This window comes from Ctenocephalides felis, unplaced genomic scaffold (genome assembly GCF_003426905.1).
Source record: "Ctenocephalides felis isolate EL2017-DRISC unplaced genomic scaffold, ASM342690v1 CF-g0.4_SCAFFOLD_03570, whole genome shotgun sequence".
In the NCBI taxonomy this organism is placed as follows: Eukaryota; Metazoa; Arthropoda; class Insecta; order Siphonaptera; family Pulicidae; genus Ctenocephalides; species Ctenocephalides felis.
In genome coordinates, this window is record NW_020539724.1 from 13,623,425 (window position 1) to 13,649,113 (window position 25,689).

The 25,689-nt window shown below is 28.5% G+C and overlaps 1 protein-coding gene across 4 annotated transcripts in view; it reads left to right on the forward strand.

The window, feature by feature from the left end:
- LOC113383219 (serine/threonine-protein kinase MARK2-like) overlaps positions 1 to 25,689 on the forward strand; it is a 121,323-nt gene that overhangs the window by 38,175 nt on the left and 57,459 nt on the right. The gene's annotated exons all lie outside the window — the stretch shown is intronic.

Genomic DNA, 25,689 nt, shown 5'->3' on the forward strand with positions numbered 1-25,689 from the left:
AGTTTCTTCGATTTTGATGAAACTTTGTTGTGGGTTGATAGAGTTTGTGGTCTTAACGAACATACTAAAATATTATGAACCTAAGAACTATGGATTAATTTTAAAAAAGCATCAGAATTTGGAATAAGGAGCAATAAAAAACCCAAATTTTATTTTCAAAGACAGCCAAATCTCAGTGCTTCTTATGTCGCTTATTTGTACATGTGGGAAGTTAATGCAACTTGCCCTAAGGTCAATTTTTATGATTGAAGAAATATAATATAAATAAGATGGCAATTAAAGAAAGGGTTGTTTTCCTTTTTAAGTTATTATTATTTTATAACAATTACAGTTATTATGATTTCGATAGTGTTTTGTATAACATTTAGTAAATTCTTCTATTCCGAATCTATCTCTACGAATCCACGATCAAAGTCTATTTTTTCCCAGTTTTATTTTAACCATCGCTAAATACTTCTGTCGAATTCTATTACCGAAACAATTAGCGATTTCACTCGAGGATACCACGCAAATATAACAAATACTGCGGTTTTATCGTTGTCCAAATAAACTGTTATGTGAAATAATAATATTGCAAATTTTTTGCCGTTTGTTTATTCATTAAATTTGGCTTATTTTTAGACAATGTTTGTAGATGTAATATCCAAGTTGTTATCTACATCCTAAATGGTCAGTTCATTTGTAGAATTATTGCAGACTGGAATTCTTTTGGTTTCTTAACGCCGGTAATTCAGTACTTGTGGTGTGTTGGAAGAATTTATTTGTAATTAATTGATTAATAAGACTGTATTGTGAATTTTTTCAGTTGAATTTTAGTTAGTGTTAGAATTGTTTGTGTGAGTTTAATACAAATAAGTTTGATCATTAGGTATGGTATAATATAAAGATTTGATTTTATTCTTCTCGAAGGAGTTTCCCATTTTTCTTAAATGTTCAGTTTATTTTCTCACTTTAATTTAGATTTTATTTTGTATTTTTTATGTACTCTGATTGGTGTTTTTCCTAAAAAAAATTGACTTCTATTTAAATTGACGAACACCTTCATTTTTTCTCATTTTCACAATTTATCGTTCCTGATAAGTATATATTTTTGCGATTTTTAAATTAGTTTTTGAAAATTATTTTTAACATAGTTCATTTTTAATGCCAATTCTTCTAACAATAAATTGATTTTCATTAATTTTAGTAACATAAATAATTAGTAATGATTGGCAGAAGTGTTTATCAGATTTTGACACAGACAGGCCCAGCCATTTCGAAGATATGGAGCTAAATGTGCAAAAAATGGCAGTTTTTGAGAGAACTAAGCGTTCGATTTAAATGATTCAAAGAACTTTCCGCTTGTCTTAACAAAATAATTGATTTTGGAAAAAAAATTGTCTCAACTTTTTTTTCAATTTTTTGTATATCGAAAATAATTCAGATTTTACAACAATGTTACAATATTAATAATAATCTATTTGAAATAATAAAAAATTTGAAAATTCAGTATTCCTCGAACATTTCGTTACGGTACGGGAAGTTCCAGCAATTTGCCTTAAGACACGATGCCATACACCCAACTAGTTTCTTTCACAAATTGTTGTCCTAATAAGTCTTCATTTTTGAATTTCCAAATTTTTAAAACTTGGCCTACAATCTGCATTGGATACATTTGTTTTTTATATTGATGTTTTTATTTTGATAGGAAACGGATAATATTTCTTCACATTACATTTGTTTAAGGTCATGAGTCAACGATGCGTTAATTTATTTACGTGATACATTTATTGTTTATACTACATTGATTTATATATAAACTAAAAAACCTATATACGAAGGCTGATTGAATGTCAATTCGTTGATAATCACATCGAGGCCCCCTTAGAGGATAAAATGTTCCATTGGATATTTAATTAAAAAAAAACCAAACATACTATTGAATTTTATCTGTACACTTTCCTTTCCCATGATACTTTTTTCCACATGTGATATTTTTTAATATTTGATTCCTATATAGCAGAGAATTTTTGCAAAGGTGACCCACATAAAATATCATATCTGAAAGAAAATCTGTATTGAAATTCCACAAATAGAATTCGACACAATTATGGATAAAATATTCAATTTCGTCCTCAAATATATTTTGTGTTCTGTTCGTGACAAATGTACGTTTTTCATACTAACGCGAAATAAAATATTGATGTTCATGACAGTTTATTTGTACATATGTAATTGTTTAATTACTTAGAATTAAAGTGTTAGTAAACAAATTTGTTATTGAATAATGTGCTAGTACAGTTTTGTTGATAAGGTGACATTTTTTAATTTGTTAATAAGATTTGTAATACACAGTTGTTAAGATCAATGTGTACATAGAAAGTTTACATTAAACTTAATTGGATATAAATATTTTTAATACATGATGTAAACATTAAATTTTCGAAGAACAACTGCGTACTTGGCGTAGACATAAACTGTCTCTTGGGATAAATATTAGATTTGATTTTAAGGTGACCATATATTTTTTCGTTCAGAATTTGAAATAAAAAAAATACGGTTGGTCACCAATAATATATATTTTTAAATAAATCCATAGTGACTTTTTTTTCACATTGGAATAAAAAATGATTCACATTTTATAGAGTTTTCAATGATATATCTATCAAGTTTATTCAAAAATTTTAATACTGATACAATAATTAAATTTCAACAAACATGGACAATCCCCAAAATGTACCAAAATCTTTCAAACATTTGAATTTAGTTATCTACTAAAGTTATAATAAATATTTCAATTTCTTTTTTGCATCATTTATTGAGAATCTTAAATTTTACAAGACTCGTTTCATATTTATATATTTATAATTTTCTTTAATCACTAAAATATAGACTAGAACGTCCGTGTTATCTGATGCACGACGAGATATATATCACATTAATATATAAATTTAGTTATTAACAATAAAGTTATAAATAGTTATTAACTTTAGTTATTAAAATATTAAATCAAATTTTTGCAAGGTTTTGGCATTTTTTGGAGAATTTTTGGTCAGCGTTTGTTGAAATTGAATTATATCAAGTTTTAAAGTTTCAGTACGAAATAATAAGTATATGATTGAAAACTTTATATTTTTTTTATTTCTCAAGATCCAATTACGATCTGTTTTTAAAATACAAAAAACATTTAGTAATTATGGACGACAATATGTTATCTAAAAGAGATTTTACTTATTGGCAGGGCCTATTCTGGAGTACTCAGCGCCCGCATGCCTATTTTCTAGTGCCCCCCCTCCCCTATTATTTAAACTTTTGATTTGTTTACCAATAAAATAAAAACATTGTTAAAAAATATGTATTTACTACACTAAAAATAGATTTAAAACTGCATCGTAAACTTCTAATTGATAACGTAAAAAAACCATACTTTACCATCGTGTTCAGATTGTTGTCTTAAGTTTGAGAAATATTGCCCAAGATTAGTAAAAGATGCAAAGAAATTATATATTTCCTTAATGATATTGAAAAAACTATATTATAAATTTTATATCCGAATCTCATTTTGGCGCCCCCTAAGACGTGCACCCGCATTTTTTGCATGCATTGCATTCAAGGTCGGACCGGCCCTGCTTATTGGTATCCCTTATTTGTGTTGGTTGAAAAAGTTGATTTAAGAAGCTTAACTAATAGTATAAATATATAATAAAAATAGTGATTATAAAATATGAACGACAAATAGATTGTTAATTTATCCATCTAATATTATTTACAAAAATGTATTTTTTTCATTCAATTTTCCTTCAATACACCACTAGTTAGCATATCCTATAAAACTTTTCCCTTGTGTATTTGTACTACTACACCCGTTCGTTTTGTCTACTAAGGGTGGAACGAATCAATACCCTAAGCTTTCGCTAACTCTTCATATATTGTACATTTGGCGTGTTTGTTTCTGTTGCCCTTGGCTTTTGTACCATCTCACATTCAAAGTACAGGTATATAGGTGTTGAAATACATAGATAATATACCTGGGTACATAGCGATATTTTGGTTAAAAAAACTGGAAAATGCAAGTCAACATAATAATAATAATTTGTCTTTTAATTTCAATACAGAATTCATGTTCATACTATTTTCCTTATATAATTCCCATTCTTCTTTCTATTTTATATTCTAACCTTATTCTATGTACTCTTCAACGTAACTTCATTCTTCTTTTTTCTTCTTTATTATCTATCATTGTATCTTCTATCTTCTTACGTCTTCATCACTTCTATTCTCTCTTCCATTACTTTCTTCATTACTTCTATTCTTTAATTTTTATTCTCAAATCTTTTATACACGATTGAACTATTTTTAATACTATTTCAAACTGTTCTTAACATTATTTCAAACTATTTTTTTTACATTATTTTCATCAAATGTTTGACCAATTTTAGAGTTCAGGACTATTTTCCTCATCAAGGGTGATAAAATCAGGATTAATCTAATAATCAGACTAATGAACAACATTGTTGGTTTTGATAATATTTCCAGATTTTTCTCAAATTTTTATTTAGCAACCAGAACTCAAGAATCCTATGAACTATAACTACTTTTTAATTACGTGGATTTTTTTTAAAACAACTCAACGTTTGGACTATCTCTATTTAGTATACAATTTTGTTATTAAAACTTTTGTACTACTGATTTTTTTAATTTGTTGCAGCAATGCCGGTGAAAAGCTAATTTACTTGGAAATATTTTGTAAAGTGAAAACCGATGTCATTATTGCTAGAGATTAACTTTAGATTTAACCACTTATTCGTTATACAATGATCCTTATTTAATGGTGATATAATCATGCTCTTTAATTTTGGGCAAATCTTAATATCACATTTTACCCAAATTGTTTTATCACCTTCACCATATCTTCTAATTTCTTAAACGTTATTTATCAACACAGTTATACAATATTACGTCTGCTCAGACATAACTGTAAATCGACCTTAAAAGTTATTCAAATAATCTTAAATACCTGCAATAAAAAGGCAAATCAGGAAATAGTAAATACCCATAAATTTTATGTGGGTCAATATTGTAGGTATGAGCTATTACAATATTTATATTTGTATAATAAAATGTAATGGTTTTTGGATACCAGGGGCTCTGTTTATCATTACTGATTTGACTTTTATCGAAAAGTTTTATAATCCTGGAAAATGAATCATGAGGTAAAAATTCAATTTGGTTTGACTGTATTTGGCCTTACATTTAGGCTCAAACAAAAATCTTGTTCTCATATTGCCACTTTCACAAAACTAATAAGTAAAGGTTCATTGTTATATTTCTAAAGAACTTTTGTATGCATTTTCGAATATAGAAATGAAATTTTTATCTTTATATAAATAAACCAGCAAAATGTCTACCACCACAGGTTCCGGTTTCGATACCCAGTGATAGTGATGCCATATTTTCATTTGTTTATTGATCTCAAAAGTGATATCAAGTGGAAATTGTCCTTCAGGGATATTTTTCAAAAATAATGTAGTCAAAATAAGTATGGTAAAAATATCTTGAATAGAAAGGCGAATTAATAGATTGCAATTCATATAGAATTTTAAAAAAAGAGCATGTTTATTTGGGTGGTCCTTAATATGGATATTTTCGATTTTTTTTTTGCTCCCAAGGGCTCAATTGTTTCCAAATTGATAAAAACAAATTGTCTGAAAGTTTTAGCTTTTGATATTAACTTTAAGATAGTCCGCACTCCAACCATGGGTAAAATTCCATGTTTTCTGTTAAATTTCTTTACTTAGCGACAATTGAATCAAAATTTTGAGATTAACATTGAATTTGCTTATTTTCATCATAAATAAGAAGTACAACTGAAATTTGATATATTTTATAAAATAATTATTTATTTGGGAAGAAGAACCAAGAAACTTTGGTTGGAGTGCGGACTATCTTAAAGTTTTTACTAGGTGCTAAAAAATTTCACAGAATTTTTTTATATCAAATTGGAAGCATTTGATCCCCTGGGAGCAAGAAAAATTCGAAAATACCCATATTAAGGACCACCCTTAAATTGTCTATTAGGACATCTTTATTGGTATTGATTTACTTTGATCAAAAGCACTTTTGCCAAAAATTATATACATTAGACGATCATGTTTAATGTGATTTCTCGCATAATACGCCACATGTTGCTTCTCTTAATCTTCTTCTTAATCCTCGTTTAAGACGCGTTTTTGATATCTGTAAGATCGTTTTAAACAGTTTTTTTCTATTTCCAGTTTGCCTCTTTCACTACCTGATAATTAAAGGTCTATTGTTAGACCTGTATATATGCTCTCTAATTTACAAGAAAAAAAAGTAGCAATTCAATATTTACATTATTCTGCGTTTCTGCTTTGTACATAACTACTAGTATTTTCTATTGTTTACGAGGAAATACATTGTGTGTAATAATATACTCAACATTACTCATATTATACATATATATGTAACAATACACTTTCAAATGGATAAAAACTTTATTACGTAGGTTGACCTAGAATCGTGGCAGATAACATAAAAATGATTTGGATGAAAATAAGTCAGGAGTAAATGATACAAGAAGAATTAAATTGCTATACGATTTATTCAATTTTGGCACTTGATGCCAATCAGTCTTTTGGTTATATATATGTATTCATGTATATATATATATATATATATATATATTTTAACAAAAAGAATATTTCCATTACTGTGGTCTTTTTTCCACAGGCAGTATCTCGCAAAGGTCATTTGCTTACCACCTGCAGACCTTTGGTCGTCTGCGTGAGTCTGTCGGTGTTTTCTCTTAATAAAGATAAACTTTTTAGCTTATTTTTTTTTACCTCGCGAATTCTTCTCTCGATGATTCACATAATACACAAAAGCGGTTCAGACGGATTTTATGATCAAGATTTGATATGAAGTGTACACAGCCTTATGGTACTACCTTATTTACATGGATTTGATGAGTGATAAGATTATTTTTAAATAAATATAAGTAAAAGATATTTGGATTTATTGAATGGCTTTTTCGAATGGATGTTATCGCTATCTCCTTGCTAAAATCTTTGTTTGGAATCGATTTTGTAAGATTTGATCAGATCAGATCCTTTTTCGACTATTTATTCTATTAAATTTCTCTTCAAGATTTTATATTTACATCATTATATCTTTTGAAGCATAAATAATCTGGGAAAATAATAAGAGGATTAAATAGAGTCCCCAAACATTTTTGGCACCACGATGGAATTCACATTCTTTCATGATTTTAGTTTATTACAACTCGGTATTTATGTAAAATAATTATTTTATTTTTGACCATTATTATTTTTATTAATCCTTGAGAGTTGTAAAAAATAACTAGAACACTGTTGTTTCATGTTTTACTATATTTTTCTCATACATTTATTTTCGGCCATGAGTAAATTTGCACTATCTATTACATAATACTAGTTAGCGCACTGATTTTTATCAAAAACAAAATCCATTACATATTTACATTAAATTTCGTAGAAACCAGAAACCTCACGTAAAAAATACATAAGCAAAATTAACATTTGTTTCTTCAAAGATCGAGATTTGTTGAATTTCAATTAATTTCAAAATAAACAAAATCGCCTGTTACATAAGCAATGTAATATAAAAAAACGCGTTATCTTAAAGGTTAATAAGACGTGTGTACATAGAGCTTGTTTATGTTTGAATTGCGCAAAACATTATAGAATAACTAATGGTTGTTCTAAAGCAGTTTAGAGAACTGTGGGTCGTTAGGGTCAAAATTCAAGGTTGGAGATTGCTAAGGGAAGGGAATAATGGTAAAGAATATTCCAATGCGGAAACCAACGATTCTAAAAAAACTAAATTGTTTGGCAATTGCTTGTTTTTTTTTTTGATTTATTATTCATAGCAAGCTATACAAAGTACATTCAGCTACATTTGTTACAGTTATATATTAATTGACGGCGTGAGAAGGATCGCTATCCTGCGATAAATCTTAACTCATAATTGCTTATTTTTGTCTTATATTTTCTATTGAAAAAATCATTGATCTTTGGAAAGCTTTGGAGAGCTTTAGAGAGCTCCATAAGTATATCATTATTCAATTTTACGATTGTGCTTGAAACGCTTTTATTATTATTTTGATTTCGCTAATTAGGCGGATTTAATTAAAAGTCAATATTTTAACAATTCGGCAATATTTTTATTAAACTTTTATTTAATTAATATTTTAGGTACCCTTTTTTGTTTTATGTACAATAATTCATAGCACCCTTAATATATATTAAAGCTAACTTGCTCCAATCTTTTTTTCACGATCATGTCGCCAATATATATGACGATTTAGTCATATTTGAAATCATAACTTATTGATGCTCTCTGTAGAAAATCTTGGACCTGAAAGTATACAAAAGTTGCCGATATTTATTTATATTAACCCAGATATTTTTTGTAAAAAAAGTGAGAAAGTAGCTGAAGAATTTGAAAACTAAAAGTATTTGTTGAGAAGTTTCTAATTCTACCTAAACCTGATAGAGTAACTAGAGTTCTAACACAGTTTAAAAAACTGTGGATTCTTAGGGTCAAAATTCAAGGTTAGAAATTGCTAAGGGAAGTAAATGGATGCTCTTGATGTCTAACTTATCTTGAATGTTAAGGAAAATATTGTAAGAATATATTCGAATGCGGAAACTAGGGATTCTAGAACTTAATCGCTTCTTTGATTAAATAATTAACAATTATCTCGTTTATGAGTCCGTTCTCCTATTTTCCAAAAAAAAAAAGAGTGCGCGTAAGGTTCACACGCGATTGAAGTAAAACTTATTTGCTACTGTACAAGATGGCATTTAAGTAAAAATAAATACATCATCCAACAATTTTGAAAATGTTTATTAGTAATATGATAACACTCGTGATGCACACATTTATTAGTGTCAACCATTACACACATTTATATAATGATAAATTATAAATTATATATTTATAATAGCTTTAAAAGTATGTATAATATTTAAAAACAATAATGTAATTAAAGCCATACTTCAAATATGACATAATCGGTTTGTCATTGTAATTAGCATTTAGAAATAAACTTTCATTAGAGAAATGAAGTAATTGCTTATTAATAAATTCTATAATATACGCCTAAACAAACATTGTTTTCACAATTTCACTCATCATCATATGACATTTGTGTGTGAAGAACTTCATGTAATTAAAATTAACATACATTCATTGACTGCTTGTATTTTTTTTTACTTTTTCGCTGACGATATAATCACATTCTTTGAACAGCTGTAATATCTGTCTTGCCTAAAAAATATTTTCTATTTTAATAACTTCAAAGATTTATAGAAACTACGAATATTATAGAAATAATTTCTATAAATGTTGATGCCGGTACGCACATAACGACAGATCTCTATTCGCACGACACGACGGCTATTGCATCGAGAGGGAATGACGTACAGTTCGGGCGTAACGCTATTTCCGTTGCATTTTTACGAATTTACACCCTAGTCGCGCCTAAAGAAGTTTTAGTTCAAAATAATTTTTTGTTCCTTATTGTTTAGCAATTAGAAATATACATTATTTCTATAAGCTAAACTTATAACTGAATATCACGATTGAGATAATTTCCAGTGAAATCATCTTATTATTCGAACAGGCGTTACCTAGTGGTCAGGTACTCCTCCGCTTCCTTCTCATACGGTGGTATCCATTATCCATTATCGTTGTAGGGGTCACCAGTTGAATTTGATAAACTCCACTCAATTTTCCAATATTAGTTTTAATTTTCGTACCTCGGAATAAATGAAAAACAACAAAGTTACGAAATAACGATCGAATGGGCAATGTTTAGCGAGCGTGACGCCCGCCGCCGGATGGATGGATGGCTGCTACACTGGCGTGATTGATCTCCGAAAAATTCAGAGCAAGGTCGATACGACTGACTGGCCAGTATTGAGAAATAAAAGTTGATAACTTCACTAAGTAATCGCTAATTAATAATATACAGTATAATCGGATAAATCAATTTGAAAAAGAAGTAATCGATTGATCGATTGGTCATATTTTTTATCTTTGGAACTATTAATCAACTCGTATGGAAGAAGGCACTTTGTTTGAAAAATTTATTGTGAATACTGAACATCGGTAAACTGATCTATAAACTAGTGGTGTATGGCATCGTGCCTTAAGGTAAAAATTGCTGGAACTTCCGGTACCGTAATGAAATATTCGAGAAATTTTAAACCTTTTCAAATATATTACAAATACTGTAACTTTCATTATTTTTGCTATCTTGTTATATCTGAGCAAATCAAATGTAAATCATAAATCAATTTATCTCCAGAACATTAACAATCGTCATTTTATTTCGAATTCAATTTAAAAAAAAATAGTTGCCTAATTTTCACAAAATTGAAAAAGTGCTCCCGTATAGTCACAGTCTAAACGCGTTTGCAAATAATTCTGTGCGACATTTTCACTTATACTGTGCTTAGCTTGGCGGCATTTTTACATTTTTCAGTAGTTTTCACAAAATTGGAAAAGTGCTCCTGTACATAAACAGTCTAAACGCACTTCGGTAAACATTTGTACCAGCCTGGGTAATTTTTTGAATTTTTAATCCAAATTTACAAAAATATTTTATGGAAGATAAAAAAAGATGTAATAATTTTTTATCCCCAAAAGTAATTGTTTTGTCAATACAAGCAGAAAGTTTTTTATATCATGCAAATCGGGCGCTTAGTTCACTCAAAAATTGCCATTTTGCACATTTAGCTCTGTATCTTCGAAATGGCGGGACCTGTCTTTGCCAAAAACTAATCACCTCTTCTCCCAATCATTACTAATCTAATTACTAACTTACTAACTAATAATCTAAAAATTATTCAAATCGGATGCTCCATTCTCTCAAAAACTTCTATTTTCTGCACTCTTTGCTTTTTATCTCCGTAACTGCCGGACCTGCCTTTGCCAAAAACTAATCAGCACATCTCCCTATCAATAGGAATCGAATGTTTTTTGAGCCATTCAAATCGGTTGATCCGTGCGCCCCAAAACGTGGACGAAAAATTGTATCCATACATACATACACACACACCCATTTTTTCTGAAGTATGCCAAAATGTTCAGAAACCTTCAAAACGTGAAGAAATGTAAAAATTTTCAATTTCGATTTTTGGACGATTACAATAACTTACCCTACGGAAAGTTAAAATAATGTAATCTAAATGAATTTGTGGAATTTTGACGTCGAAGTTTATGCTTAAGCTTGTGTATTTAATTATTTTATACTAACTTATGTCGTAGTAGTATAGATGGCAGTTTGTAGTTTAATCCTTGGGTATGCCACAAATGCATTACGAGATGATAGACACAATCGAATTACTTTGTCAATATTAATTCAATTAAGATGTGTATGGCTTCACTATATACAGTACTTGGATTACATACTATTAATACCTGAATAAAAGAATGCCTGGTACTATTTGTTTCTGGATAAGCTACAATAAAATGAAAAATTTGTAATTATTTATTACATGTGTCTATTACTATTACGACTTTTTGTAGAAAATAATTAAAAAAGAGAAGCTCTACATTATCTGTGACCCCATAGCAATGACATGAGTTAAAAATCATCAGCGTATGATGAGATGCTCTATATTGTCATATGTTTCAATGCAGTTCACTGACTCCGAACAATAATGGACCTCCTAGTGATTACATGGACCAGGGGTAGAAAACCATGAAATAATAAAAAATGTCATAAAATCATATTTTGGCAAAACTATTTCTTTAGATTCTATTTTGATAGTCGAGTTGAAAGGATGGCTATTAACAAAAGTAAAATTATTGTTGGGCAAAAGGTTGATAACACCTGCTGTGCTGTTCTACAGATCTATATGTGCATTCCCATGTATGCGTTTGATTATTTCCATTATTAATTTCGATCGATTGTTATTTGTATCAACAGAGCATTGGTTTGATAAATAAATTTTATAATGTTCAAAAGTAGAACTAGTGGGGCGCATGGCAAATCGTGCCTTAAGGCAAATTAGTGGAACTTTTCGCACAAAATTTTTTTTTTTAAAAAAGATAACATTTTTGAAAAAAATTACTCTGAAAAATTAAATTTTTGAGAAACTATAAATTTTTGACAAAAATTTACTTTTTTTTGAAAAAAAAGACTTTTTGAAGAAGTCTATTTTGAAATATTTTGGAAATTCTGAACTTTTTTTCAAAGCAATCGCACTGGTTTCGTAAACAGCACATCTCCTTATCGATACGAATCGAATGTTTTTTGAATTATTCAAATCGCTTCATCCACGTTCCCGAAATCGTCGACGAAAATTTGTATCCGAACACACACACGCACACACACATACATCCATTTTTTCTAAGGTATGCCAAAATATTCAGAAAACTCTGAAACGTAAAAAATAAAAAAAATTCATTTTCGATTTTTTTGCGATTACTATAACTTACCTTACGGAACGTTAATAAATGGTTGTAGAGACTTCTTTTACATTATTTAATTTAATTTTGGATTTTTTTTGTATATAAAAACTGAATGTTCTTTTAGATTAATTGATCCACAGTTATTGAAACCATAAAAAAGTGTTTAGTTTATTATTCCATTAATTGGTTGCAATTAAACGATTTTATTGCTGAATAAAAGACCAATAACGGGTTTACGATATTACATCACGTTATTTTATTGAAAGAATACGAAAAATAGAGGCAAAAGTCTTGATAAAGATTGATTAAAAAAATCAAGGTTGGGAAATAGAAGACTATCATAGGAAAATCTCAACTATTACAAATTCATATCACGTAATCCTTCGCTTATTTTTTATTTCCTTAACCGAATAGTTTATATTGTAATCTACGCTATAAAAACACGTTGATTATTTGAATTGACTCTATTGTTGACCGCATGTTTAGAAAGTACACAGTAGACCATTGAGCATAAAATATAAATAATATAAAAACCGTATCATGAGTCATGAAAGGCACCATAATTCATAATATAAATATATTGGGTAAGCAATGTACAGATGTAATATTACATCATACTTTTACGTATATATTAAATAATTTCTGTTAAAACGTTATGCTGAATAAATTAGCTTCAGTAATGAACACACTGGAGGGAATAGAAATTGATAAATTATGGATGTGGACGAAATTTTGAATAATTACTAATTGTGCTTAATTAATTAGGTACTAATTGTACCTAATACGTTCTGGATTGGATACTTGGCGTACCTAAATTTTGGCTGCTGGTTAACAATTTTGGAAATCAGATGTTTCTTGTACCAAGATGTTTTTGATCCAACTTGCAATGTGACAAAACTCAATGTCTAGTAATGCAAAGTTTCGAAATAAAAAGAAAACTTTTGATGTTTCCCAAGAATTGTAATGAATTCATAAAAAACACGATTTATACACACAATATTGATGTTCGCAACTATTGAGGGAAATCACATCGAAATAATGGACTTTCTCTTACTAAACAACAAACACAAATATAATAACAATAGAAGTGAATGAACGGATAATATATATATATATATATATATATATATATATATGTATACATATATATTTATATTAGGGTGGTCCTTAATATGGACATTTTCGAATTTCCTTGCTCCCAAGGGCTCAAATGGTTCCAAATTGATAAAAAACAATTCTCTGAAAGTTTTAGCTCTTAATATTAACTTTTAGATAGTGCGAAATTTATTCTAACTTAGTATGGAAATAGCATGGAAATTTTTTTGAAAAAAAAAAAATTAGGTATAACTTAGCGACAAATGAATCAAAAGTGAAAATTCGTGTCATTTTTTATTGAAAATTGGACGCCCTGCAAAATTTTAAAAATGTTTTCATGCTATTTCGATACAAATCTTTGATTGATTTGCGCTCTATCTAAAAGACAATATTAAGAGCTAAAACTTTCAGAGAATTGTTTTTTATCAATTTGGAACCATTTGAACCCTTGGGAGCAAGGAAATTCGAAAATGTCCATATTAAGGACCACCCTAATACACACACACACACACACACACACACACATATATATATATAACATAATATAAATTTAATATTGAATATGCCAAACAACATATGCATATAATCAATATTTGTATTGAAAACGTGTCAAACTACCGACTACCAAAAAGTTTCTTTGGAAAATTGGAAAAAAAACGATAACTCAATCATAAAGACGAACTGGAAAAATAAGATTTATAGAAAGAATTTTCTATCAAGTAATACAAAAATTGTCGTTATTAAATTATTTAATACATTTTGACATGTGTGAAATATTTGAAATGATGTTGAATGTTATTCAATTAAATTTGCAGCAGAAACATTATGGAAAAATTTTATTTGAAAACATATTTTCCAGAGAAAGGAGATATACAGGAATAATTTTCTATCAAGAAATAGGTGGATGAATATAGAAATACTCGTTATTGAATTATTTATTATTTTTTTGATATAGAAAATAATTTGAATAACGTCGTTACAGCAGCAGAAATAATATGACGACTGCAAATATAAGATTTATAGGAAGAATTTTAGAAAATAGATGGGCTAATACAAAGTTGTTTAATATGGAATTATTTAATACTTTTTGATACGTATATGGAGCATATTTCAAATATTGCAGTTATTTAATTCAATTTTGATTTGTAGCAGTGGAAATATTATGCATGAAAGTACAATCCTTTTTTCAGATCATGACTTTAATATGTCATGTTTTTATTAAACCCAAATACACACTTATATATATATATATAAAAGAATTTATTAAATTGTCACTCAACAATTACATCAAATAGAAGCCATAGCCAATTTATAGTTCTCGGTTCGTCACGATCAATCCATTCATCAAAACATCCTTATAAAAAATGTAAACGATCATCAATTTAAATGAAATTGTTATGGACATATTATTGACACATGCTTTTATCACAAATTCATGAAAGAAATAAAATAAATTTGAAAAAAAATGTACTGTAACATACTTGTGTGAAATCTTTATCTATTTTACTACTTAGTTGGGTAAACAGATTGTTGCTGGGGAGAAGGCACGGTGGTAATATTATAGATGTATTAAATATATTTTATTTCATATTATTATTTTAAATGTGAATGTATATTTTTTGCCATAAAATTCTTAAAATACGATTTTAATCCAGTTATGCAATGTCTGTCACACGTGCAAGAAAACGTGTTACTGTGCAAAAAAAAGTCGCTCATACAAATCTAAATCTCCGACCTTCAGCAAATGCCCACATACGCTTTCAATAATCTGAGCGCAATTTGTCAAGCGATTAGCGAAATTAAAGATTTTGGTACAAATGTTTAAAAAAGAAATAAACGAGATTGATAGGAATACAAATACGCAAATATTACAGTTTAGGTTTTTATTGATTTTTTGATCAAATAGTATTACTATAGAAAAATTTTGCACGGGCGAGAACGTTAATGAAATTAGCGGTGTTTATTTTTTATATAACCGCTCCGAAAATAAACTAGCGGAGAATGGATTTATTTGTATAAACTCGCTGTTCATTCAGGTTTAAAACAATATTAATAAGATAGAGCAAATGTTTATTGAAGATGAAAAATATTTGTTTTTCTATGTGGCAGGGAATATATTATTTATTTATTTATTAAATTGTACAATGTAGCATTCATTATTGATCTTACACTTTGACAATGAACTTCGATACTTTTATGGGCGATTGTAATTTTTAAATTCATAATTTTTGAACCTTATATTCTTATAATTTCAATGTTTAATGATCAAGTTTTTGTAGTTTCAATTTTTTTTTTTTTTTTTGATATATTATTTTCATATCTCAGTCAGGCAGGGTTGCCTGGTATAAGAGATTATGAAACGATTTTCATATTTTATATATACGCATCATTTATGTCTATTTCATTCTACATTTATATATTTAAATATCTTTTCAATCTCTTTCGTCTTCAATTTTTTTATGATATTTTTTTACTTTTCTTTTGAAGTTATTGCCATCACTTGTCATCTTGATAAATTTTAAATTATTTTAATTACTCCAGAGTGGTATTTGTTGCAGTTTTTATTACAATCACTGATTTTTCACTAAGTTATAATTGAAGAAAATTCATTTATTGGTTATTTATTATACATGTTGTTTCGCGGACTTTACTTTTTGAAGTGAACAACTAGTTCAATTAAAACACTCCGCTACCCTTTCTACCAGGGGTAGCAACCATTCCGTGTAAAGCTTAATGCCCTGAAGGTTGTCACCTTCATGGCCAATATAATAAAACGAAAATACATCCGAACATCATTTTTTTTAATTTCAAAATACTAACATAAGGCACATACAGCCATAAATTTTCACACTTCTACCTAAAATTTTTATATTATGAATATTAAAAGTTTGTTAAATTTAAATTATAGTCACAAAAAATACAAAACAATTTAATATCTCTAGAATTATTATTAATTTATTACTATCCTTTATCCAATGGACTCTTGAGTGTTTCTATATGTATATCTCTAAATCATATGGATAGTATGTTTTTCTCTGATGTTAACTAAAAACAAAGATAAATCTCCGCCTCTACTCATAATATTTAAATAATTCACAAATAAAATTCTAACTCTCGTTATGAATTATTGGCAATTATCGATTCTAATCACACATTGACATCCGCTAACAAATTTTACGTTCTATTCGCTTCGTTTATGACATGTGGATATAATAATAATATATCGCATGTAGAATGTTTAATTGCGAAGGTGACTCATGAGAATTATTTGATGTAAAAAATTAATAAGGTTGCCCAATTGTTCTGCACGCTACATTTATTTTAGCAGTGAGTTTGCACAATTGAATAGAAAATTGTTTTTTTGTCTCGGTGTTAACAATTGCTAAGTGAATAATAAGTCGTAAAATCTTCAAAATAAAAGTAGCATTTAATGATCAAATAGTGATTCTCCGGGGTGATAAGTGAATTACAAAGTGTTTATAAAATGATTCAAGAAAGTTGAGAAACATATGATTTAATTTCTAGATATTTTTCTGATATTACCATCAATAATCGTTCCTCTCGGCCAAGCAATTTTATCGGATAAAATATGACGCGCATTATTACTCTGGCGTCGCCCATGGCCACTCATTTTCAATTTTAATAAATCAGAGAGATGGGTTTAAATTTTAAACGATTTCGGACAGGATTCTGTCTGATTCATACAAATTCTATAGGTATCCATAAATATTGGTGAAAACTTTTATAGATCCCTAATTTTGACGCAAAATCTTCAAGAATTTCTTCAAGCTATATTCATTATTATAATTAAGCTTTTCCCATACTACTTTTTCTGAACCCCATAATAATCCAAAAATCCTTTGACATGATATTTCTTTTTGATAAAAGATTATATTTTTAGATCATTATAAAAAAGCATGCTCCAAGGATTCTGAGAGTGTTTCAATTGAACTAGTTGTTCACTTCAAAAAGTATAGTCCGCGAAACAACATGTATAATAAATAACTAATAAATAAATTTTCTTCAATAATAACTTAGTGAAAAATCAGTGATTGTAATAAGAACTGCAACAAATACATAATATATAAACAAATCAGTGTTTAATACAGTCTACAGCTACAAGGGTTAAATTATAACCCGACAACCTGAATTATCGAAGGAGAGCTTTAATAAAATTCTATAACTACGTAACATAAATACAAATGATGTTAACATATTTATATATGTTATATTTCTAATAACAAAATGAATAATTCAATCAGTTACAATAACACATTGATAAAAATTAATAGGCCAATAAACTCGAAACTCGAAAAGTTTTTATTGACAATCTGTAAGGTCATTACCATGTGCGACCTATCTTAGAAAGCTTGTGAAATCTTTTCTGGTGTCAAAAAAAACTCGTTTGAATATAATCAAATAATTATTGGAGAACAGGTCCGAAGAAAAGGAAATAAGAAAGTTATATTGTAAAAAATATTAAAAAAATATTCTGAGGTCAATTTTTAAGCATTTATGTTCTGAGAGTTAATAAACAATATTATCTGGTGTTCATAAATATTTATTTGACGGTCAATTTATTTGAAATATCTTTTATATACAAATTCATTACTTTTGAAGGCTGAAGTGATCATCAAACGTTATGTTATTAAATTGCTCAATGCTGGTAATGTATACTCTATAATGGTCATTACACTAAAGCATAAACCAATCTTGAATAAGTTACGACTCATATACAAGAAATATTAATATAATTGTATAATCATAAAATTTAATTTCGAACATAAAAGCTGACAAATTATAAATAAAATATGAATTAGCCTCAGATTGATTGTTATTAGAAGAATACTTATAACTTGATCAATTAGGGACATTTACTAATAGAGAGGAGATTTACTAATAGAGTAGAGTAAGTTACTTCTTCAAGAAGTCACACTGATTAAAATTAATATATACATTGGTATAAAAATCTAAATTAATATATACAAAACCTTTCTGGAAACCATTACAGACTGATAAGATATCAAATATGGAACCGATATGATTTCAAGAATCAAAACGCTTTCATCTATCTTCTATGTTTGGCTATATTTGTCATTTTACGACTTTTTTCACTAAAAAACCGGTTTTCGAAATCCATAATTTTCGACAAAAGCCGGTTTTTAAAACCAGTTTTTGAAAACCGACAAACCCAAATAATTACTAAAAGTGTCAATTACATCTATCTGTGAAAGTATGACATAAAAGCTATTTTAATATAGTTGTATAATAAATACCTGAAAAATAATAAATTTTAAAATAGGAACAGTGCAAAATTGAAATCGCTTGTGCTAAATTTATTATCAACACTGTACAATAAATTGGCATTTTGCCTGCGATCAAGGCGTGGAATTGATTCGACTTATATCTAGGTATAAGTAATACATGAATATTTCCAATTAATGTAAGTGCTTCAGTTTAATTGAATGGAATAATTGGATAGTAGTTAAAAATAGCACATTTAATCATTTTCTTTCTCTTTAATAATTTTAATTTTAATAAATTTTCTCTTCCACCTTAATTAAAAATTTCATCAATCGCCTAATGAACATTTTGTGGGTGTTTTGCCAGCTTTTTTCAAGATAAAAAGCAGTTATTCTGTTTTGCACACACAATAATAGTATTTAGCATATGATAATAATATTTGCATAATGGTGATATGAAAATACAAGCTATTTTCATTTCACTAATACAAGTATTATGATAACATATCCAATACGGAAATCGTAACCGTGTTTTTGCATTTACTGTTGTAATAGAGACCCATTCTAATAGAGATAAATGATTCATTATGTATTTTGCTCTTTTTTAATAAAATTTATTTGTTTTGGGCATAAATGAGAAGTTTAAATTGGATGAAAAATACTTCATCAAATCGAACTATATTTTCAATAGCTATTTTTGCCTTTTATTTCTGGGAGCTTAGAAAGTACATATTTTTGTAATGATAAATCATTTCAAATTTTTACAGAAGTGAAATCATTCCAAACTAATTTTGTAAATAAATTATGGATACAACCAACAAAAAATTACAATAATCCAGGTGATAAATATTCTACATCTTAATGCAAAATTGCACTGCCAATATTTGTCATATCTTTTTATACATATCCATATTTGTGTATATGTATATACTACATTTATACAAGTGTATTACAAATACAATGCACTTTTTGTTTATCGAAGGTTGTTTCAACAATAATAAAAATTAGTCATTCGCCAACCGGTTTTTTTATTGCTCGTCCCACCATCAGAAAATTTAATATAATTTGTTTGTATGTGATTTTTTCAATTCAAAGTAAAGTCTGCTTTAAAAATACACAAAAATATAATTATCTTCAAAACCTAATATTTAATTATTTTGCCTATGGAATTATATTTCATTAAATCGTTGATTTTTTTGGCCGAGCATTTGATTAACATTTTTAGTATTACGGTATCAAGAAATTTAATTTCTGTTTAATGCAAAAGCTAAAAATGTTAGTGGAAACAGATTTTAAAGAGCAACAAGTTTTATTTATTTGATAATATAATAAAGTATTTATACATTCAAGATGTAAGAATACCCTCACATCTAAAATTAAGGCTTTAATTTACATTATCACTATGTGAATTGTGATTTAAAAATAGAATAAAAAATATAGAGAAAATATTTTGCTCATTGTATTAATCAAAATTAAATTTGTTCATGTCCACATTAATACTAACGAGCTGAAAATTCATTAGTGTTAGTTAAAATTTCTCAGTAGAGAAATACATTGTAGAATTTGTGGTTGACTTTACGCCAAGAATGCAAAAAATATTTTTTACTCTTTGTTTTGCCCGAAATAATCTTATCATTTTTCATACTAGTAGAAAAATTTAAAATATTAGATACTCGATTTTTAAAAATTGAGCTTGGTTTGAAGCCAAGAAGACAAAAAACATTTTATACCTCTTAGGGGGCGTCCATTAATCACGCGAGGTTTTTAGGGGCAGGGGGGGGTTAACAAAAAATCGCTAAATATCACTTAGGGGAGGAAAGGGATAGTAAGATAACACGTGTATTATTTTTTTAACTGACTTTTTGGAAAAAATCAAACATTTTCAAAAAAGATTCAAAAATGTTACAGTTTTATCACGTAACTAAAAATACACGTAATGTTTGTTGGGGGAGGTGGGGGATTTATTTTTAATATCACTATGTATCACCAAGGGGAGGGGGGTCCAAAAATCCTCAAAAACTCGCTCACGTGATTAATGGACGCCCCCTTATTCTTCAAAGCATCCGAATCAACAATTTTGTGTTTGAACCATCATTTTTAGTGTTAGTCAAGATTTTAGTTTTGGTATTTTTAGTAGAAAAATCGTGTGACTATCTCCAATTTCTTGTTCCGTTCATAAAAACTTCTGCATCAACTTGGATCATCAATTTACTTAAACTTAATATTACTTCTTGAAAACAATAAAAATGTTAAACAATCATCTCCTGGTTGAACTATCATTTTTAGGTTTAGGCGTACCACTTTGCAGGTGTTTTGATTGACTTCGAGCCAAGAATGCAAAAACTTGTCCTATTTTTTGTGTCCCAAAACATCTGTATCCACAACATCGTGTCTGAATCATCTGGAATCCACAGTTGTTCGTCACTGATAATGCCGGTCATAAAAATACTTTGAACTTTGACGTCTCAGCTGGTTTTTCTTTTTCATTTTATTTTTATTTGAAACTGATTCGACATACGAGATCTGACTTCCATCTCGCATCCTTCCGCGTAACATATCCGCAGTCGTTCTCTCATATTGTAATTTATACAACCTTGATAAAAAGCGCACAATCGAATGGATGCATATGCGGCCGTTGTGTGACACGCTTTCTACGCGAGTTTTTTTTAAAACACAAACTAACACTTCAATCATCGACAATGGACATGATATCGGGCAGGAGTTAGTAACATGTAAACGTATGACATAATTTGATAAACATGGAGAATGGAATTTGATAGTCATTGGACTTGGGAATGTGTCACGTTGTTTTCAAAGAGTGTGACTTTTTTTTGTTTTATTGTACTTTGTTTACATTCAGCTAATTTACAGGTATATTTATTTGACAGCGTGAGAAGGATCGCTATCCTGCGATGGCACTTTCTTAGATATTATATATTTTTTGAGACACTTTGGCGGTAAAAGCTTGTGCAGGTTATACGCTCAATGGTTTGGATGACGACTTAGACGAGCCATGTATCTGGAGCAGTAATGACTAATTTCTTCTTCTATAGTTGGTATTCTGAGATCTTGATGTATCAACCAATTGGGAACATATTTTGGAGCGTTCACGATTTCTTTCAAAATTTTATTTTAGAACCTTTGTAGAATATTTATGTTCGATTTATTGGCCGCTCCCATAGTTGTAGACCGTAGGACCATATTGGTTTAATAATTGTCTTGTATATTAGGAGTGTGACTTTTTATGAAGATTTTTTTGTTTTAAGCTAGATTTATTTACATCACCGGGTTTATACCCAAATACATAGCAACTGCTTTTGTAAAATGGTACACAAATTCTTTAGACTCAAAGTATTTAGAGATAATAGGAAACCACCACAAAAACTCACATATATGTTATATGATTTTCAAAAATGGTCTCGATTTTAATAAAATATTAAGTCAAATGGCTTCAATAATAAATTTTATCAAGTTAGTTTTTTGTAGTGCATATAGCGGATATGACTCTGACCGGATATAACTCCGGTCGGATATGACTACTCCCAAATATGATTCCGGCCGGATATAACTTCGCCCGGATATGACTTCTGCCGTATATGACTCCGGCCGGATATAACTTTGGCCCGAATATGACTCCTTCCGGAGGCTCCGGATATGAATCTGGTCGAAGTCATATCCGAGATTCAAGCCTTCCAAGACTTTTTTGGAGAACTTTTATTTCGAAATGTGTATAATTTCAAGTGCTCTAATTTTTAAAACTATATACTCACACAATTTTCTGAATTTTACGCTAATCTACATTTGATTATGTTTTTAGTAAATTATAATTTTTTTTTATAATAAACAGTTCTCCTGCCCTGTTTTATCGTGTGCTTTATGTTACACCAGAGCAGAAGATTAACGGCCGTTGATTTTTTTTTATTATTCTAATTAATCCGTTGAGTTGTTTCTTACTCATCATCTCCCATCGTTATTTTTTACTTAAACTATTATTATGAGTCATTTCACGTGATATCAACAAGTTGAACACATCGTTTATATTTAGATCCAGCTTTTTATTGAGAATTTTATCGATTTTATTGAGTATTGGGAAAATTACATATGAATACTAGATTGATAAAAATTCGTTGGAAAAATTAAAACATTAGTCGAATATTTTATTTGCCAATTTTGCATATATCTATACGTATTATTTTATATATTTTTTATTTTCTTTATCAATTTGATCCGATTTCCATACGCGTGCTGGATGCATCGTACCCAGATCGCGTATTCGGTTGATGGCACAAAAAGCCAGATGTATAACACAAAGAAGTCGATGAACCAGTTTCTCTATGTACCGGAGGCAGAAAAAACTGTGAAATAATATTTCAACATCTCAGACACATATTTAACAATCTATTTTGCATATAAAGATAAAATGCACAAAGGGAAAAATGCAATCAGAACTAATATATCTAATTGTAGTATTGTGTACAACCTCTAAAGACATTTGCTAAATTGCTTATTAAATTTTTATTAATTACTTTCGATTACAATTTGACTAAAATTAATTGCATGTTTAATGTTAATAAATTATTTAATTACAACGTTGATCAAAACTTGTAGTTACAGAAACCGGTCTTTATAAAGTCTGGAACTCGTTGTGAATTAAGAAGAAAATATTTTTAATGAAAGGACATAATAAATATGATTATATTTAAATATTGAGATGAAAGTAAATTATATCGTATATGATATGCAAATTAAGCGAACAATGTTTTATAAGACACACATTTTTTAGAATGGTAACTTTGAGGAGGAACAATTTTTATAAAACCTAAAATTTTTTCCTTGCACATAATTTCTCTGCCAATTCTGGAAGAATTATTGACAATATCTAAACCTATCATCTAAAACAATTATCCATAGAAAGTTTAAGTGAAACACAAACAAAAACTCGAGCTATGAATCACAAAAACAATTTGGACATGTTATAATTACCGTAGGAAATGACTACAAAAACCATCGGTGATTCACGACATCTTGAAGTCGCAAATTATGTGTTTTTCTGTGTTTTTTGTTCGAGTAAGATATTAGTGAAAGTATCATAACAATACAGATGGCTGAGCGATTGTAATTGCTATAACATTTTCTTATAGGTTGCTTTTATGATATAGACAAGCCGTTTACTAACTTGTCATTGTTAGATATTTCATTATACATCTGATACAGAAGTAATTACTGATCATAAGATAATTGAAAGGGAAAGAAATTTTGATATATAACAACTGTTCCTTGAGGTACTCCATATTTGATAAGGCATAAGCAACTTTTTCTTACATCTCTTTCTGATTTGAATTCTTGCATTTTTAGCGGGGCACGTTAAAATCTTTTAAATCTATAAATCATTTCATAATTTTGCCTTACATACTTCATTATATCTATTCTGTTCATTATATCAACTGTTACTATTACTAATTTAAATAATTTTCTTCATGTCTATATATGGCGAAACTATCAGCGTTTCCTCCGTGCTGTATTATTCATGTGGAGCTAATCTGGGTCAACAAACTGCCAACTTTTAAATAGAAAAACTTGTTAATTGAACAATTTCTTGGCATAGATTAAAAAGTTCAGTCTCCGAGCATATATCTTCTACTTTGTCAGGGAGAAAAGTAATTAGAACATCTTCATACGTTTTTTTAAACGAGCTTTAAATCTGTGTAAATTTAAAGTTTTTAACTAACGAAGTTCTAATTGGTTTTTGCGGGAGGAAAGGATAATTAAATATGGTTTTGTGATGGTTTGATAAAAGATAATAAATTCTTGTTTTAAAATTTTATGGAATGATATTTTTTAAGTAATGAAGGTAATTTATTTGCATTTTATGAATTCACTATTCAGTGTGCGCAATAGTCACAAACTTGTATATAATATATATAATAATATTATAGACTTTTTGTAATATTTATATTGGTGCACTTTTAATTGGTGTTTTAGAATATTATTATAATTTCATGTTTTTATGATTTTTGTTGAAGAGTCATTTTGCTATTTCAAGCATAAACATAAGATATTTTTATCATTTTTTATCTATGTCAGTATTTATTTAAAAATTCAAGATATCAAAATTCAAGCAAAATTTTTATTAATAATTTTTAGCTTTTATTTAAATATCAACCTAACGAAACGCCCTAAGAAAACTTACATTTTTTACTAATTGGATTTTTTATCAATTACATTATTTACGATCTAAATTTAATTTGACATATTTATTATCATGTGCTTTAAATAATTACGTTTTATCATTTGTGATGAGAAAGAAAATATATTACTCCCGAGCAGTATGCAAAGTTCTTCTCTTTGGCGAACGACTGGTTTTAGAGACAAGATTTGAATTGAAAACGACGCAATTAAATATATCTTATTTTTATTTTATAAAGAAAAAAAATTATTTAAAAATTGTAATGAAATAATAATCGACTTATAGCAAAATAATAGTTTTGATATAATTATAGCATTTGTTTTAGTAATTTCTTCGGAATAATTTCTACCTTCATTTTATTTTTTGTACTTACTGATCATCTATTTAATTTGGGACTTACACCCAAAAAAGAACTCGATATTATTGTATATCAAAGGAAATGCATTTACCCATGCCAGACTAGGTCTTTTGTCAGGGTATGTCGGACTCAATAAATAATACCAACTAATACTCCGCTTATCAATTGCTTCTTGTTCTCACGGAAAGCGCAGTTAGGTATTTACTTCATGGGGGGAGGCTCTAGAATTTTATAATTCTCGTTCTTGATTGAACTTGCGTCCTAATTGGTCCTATTTGCTCTTCTTCTGTTTTGTACTTTGTTATGTAATTATGATAATAAAGAAACAACAATATTTATTTATT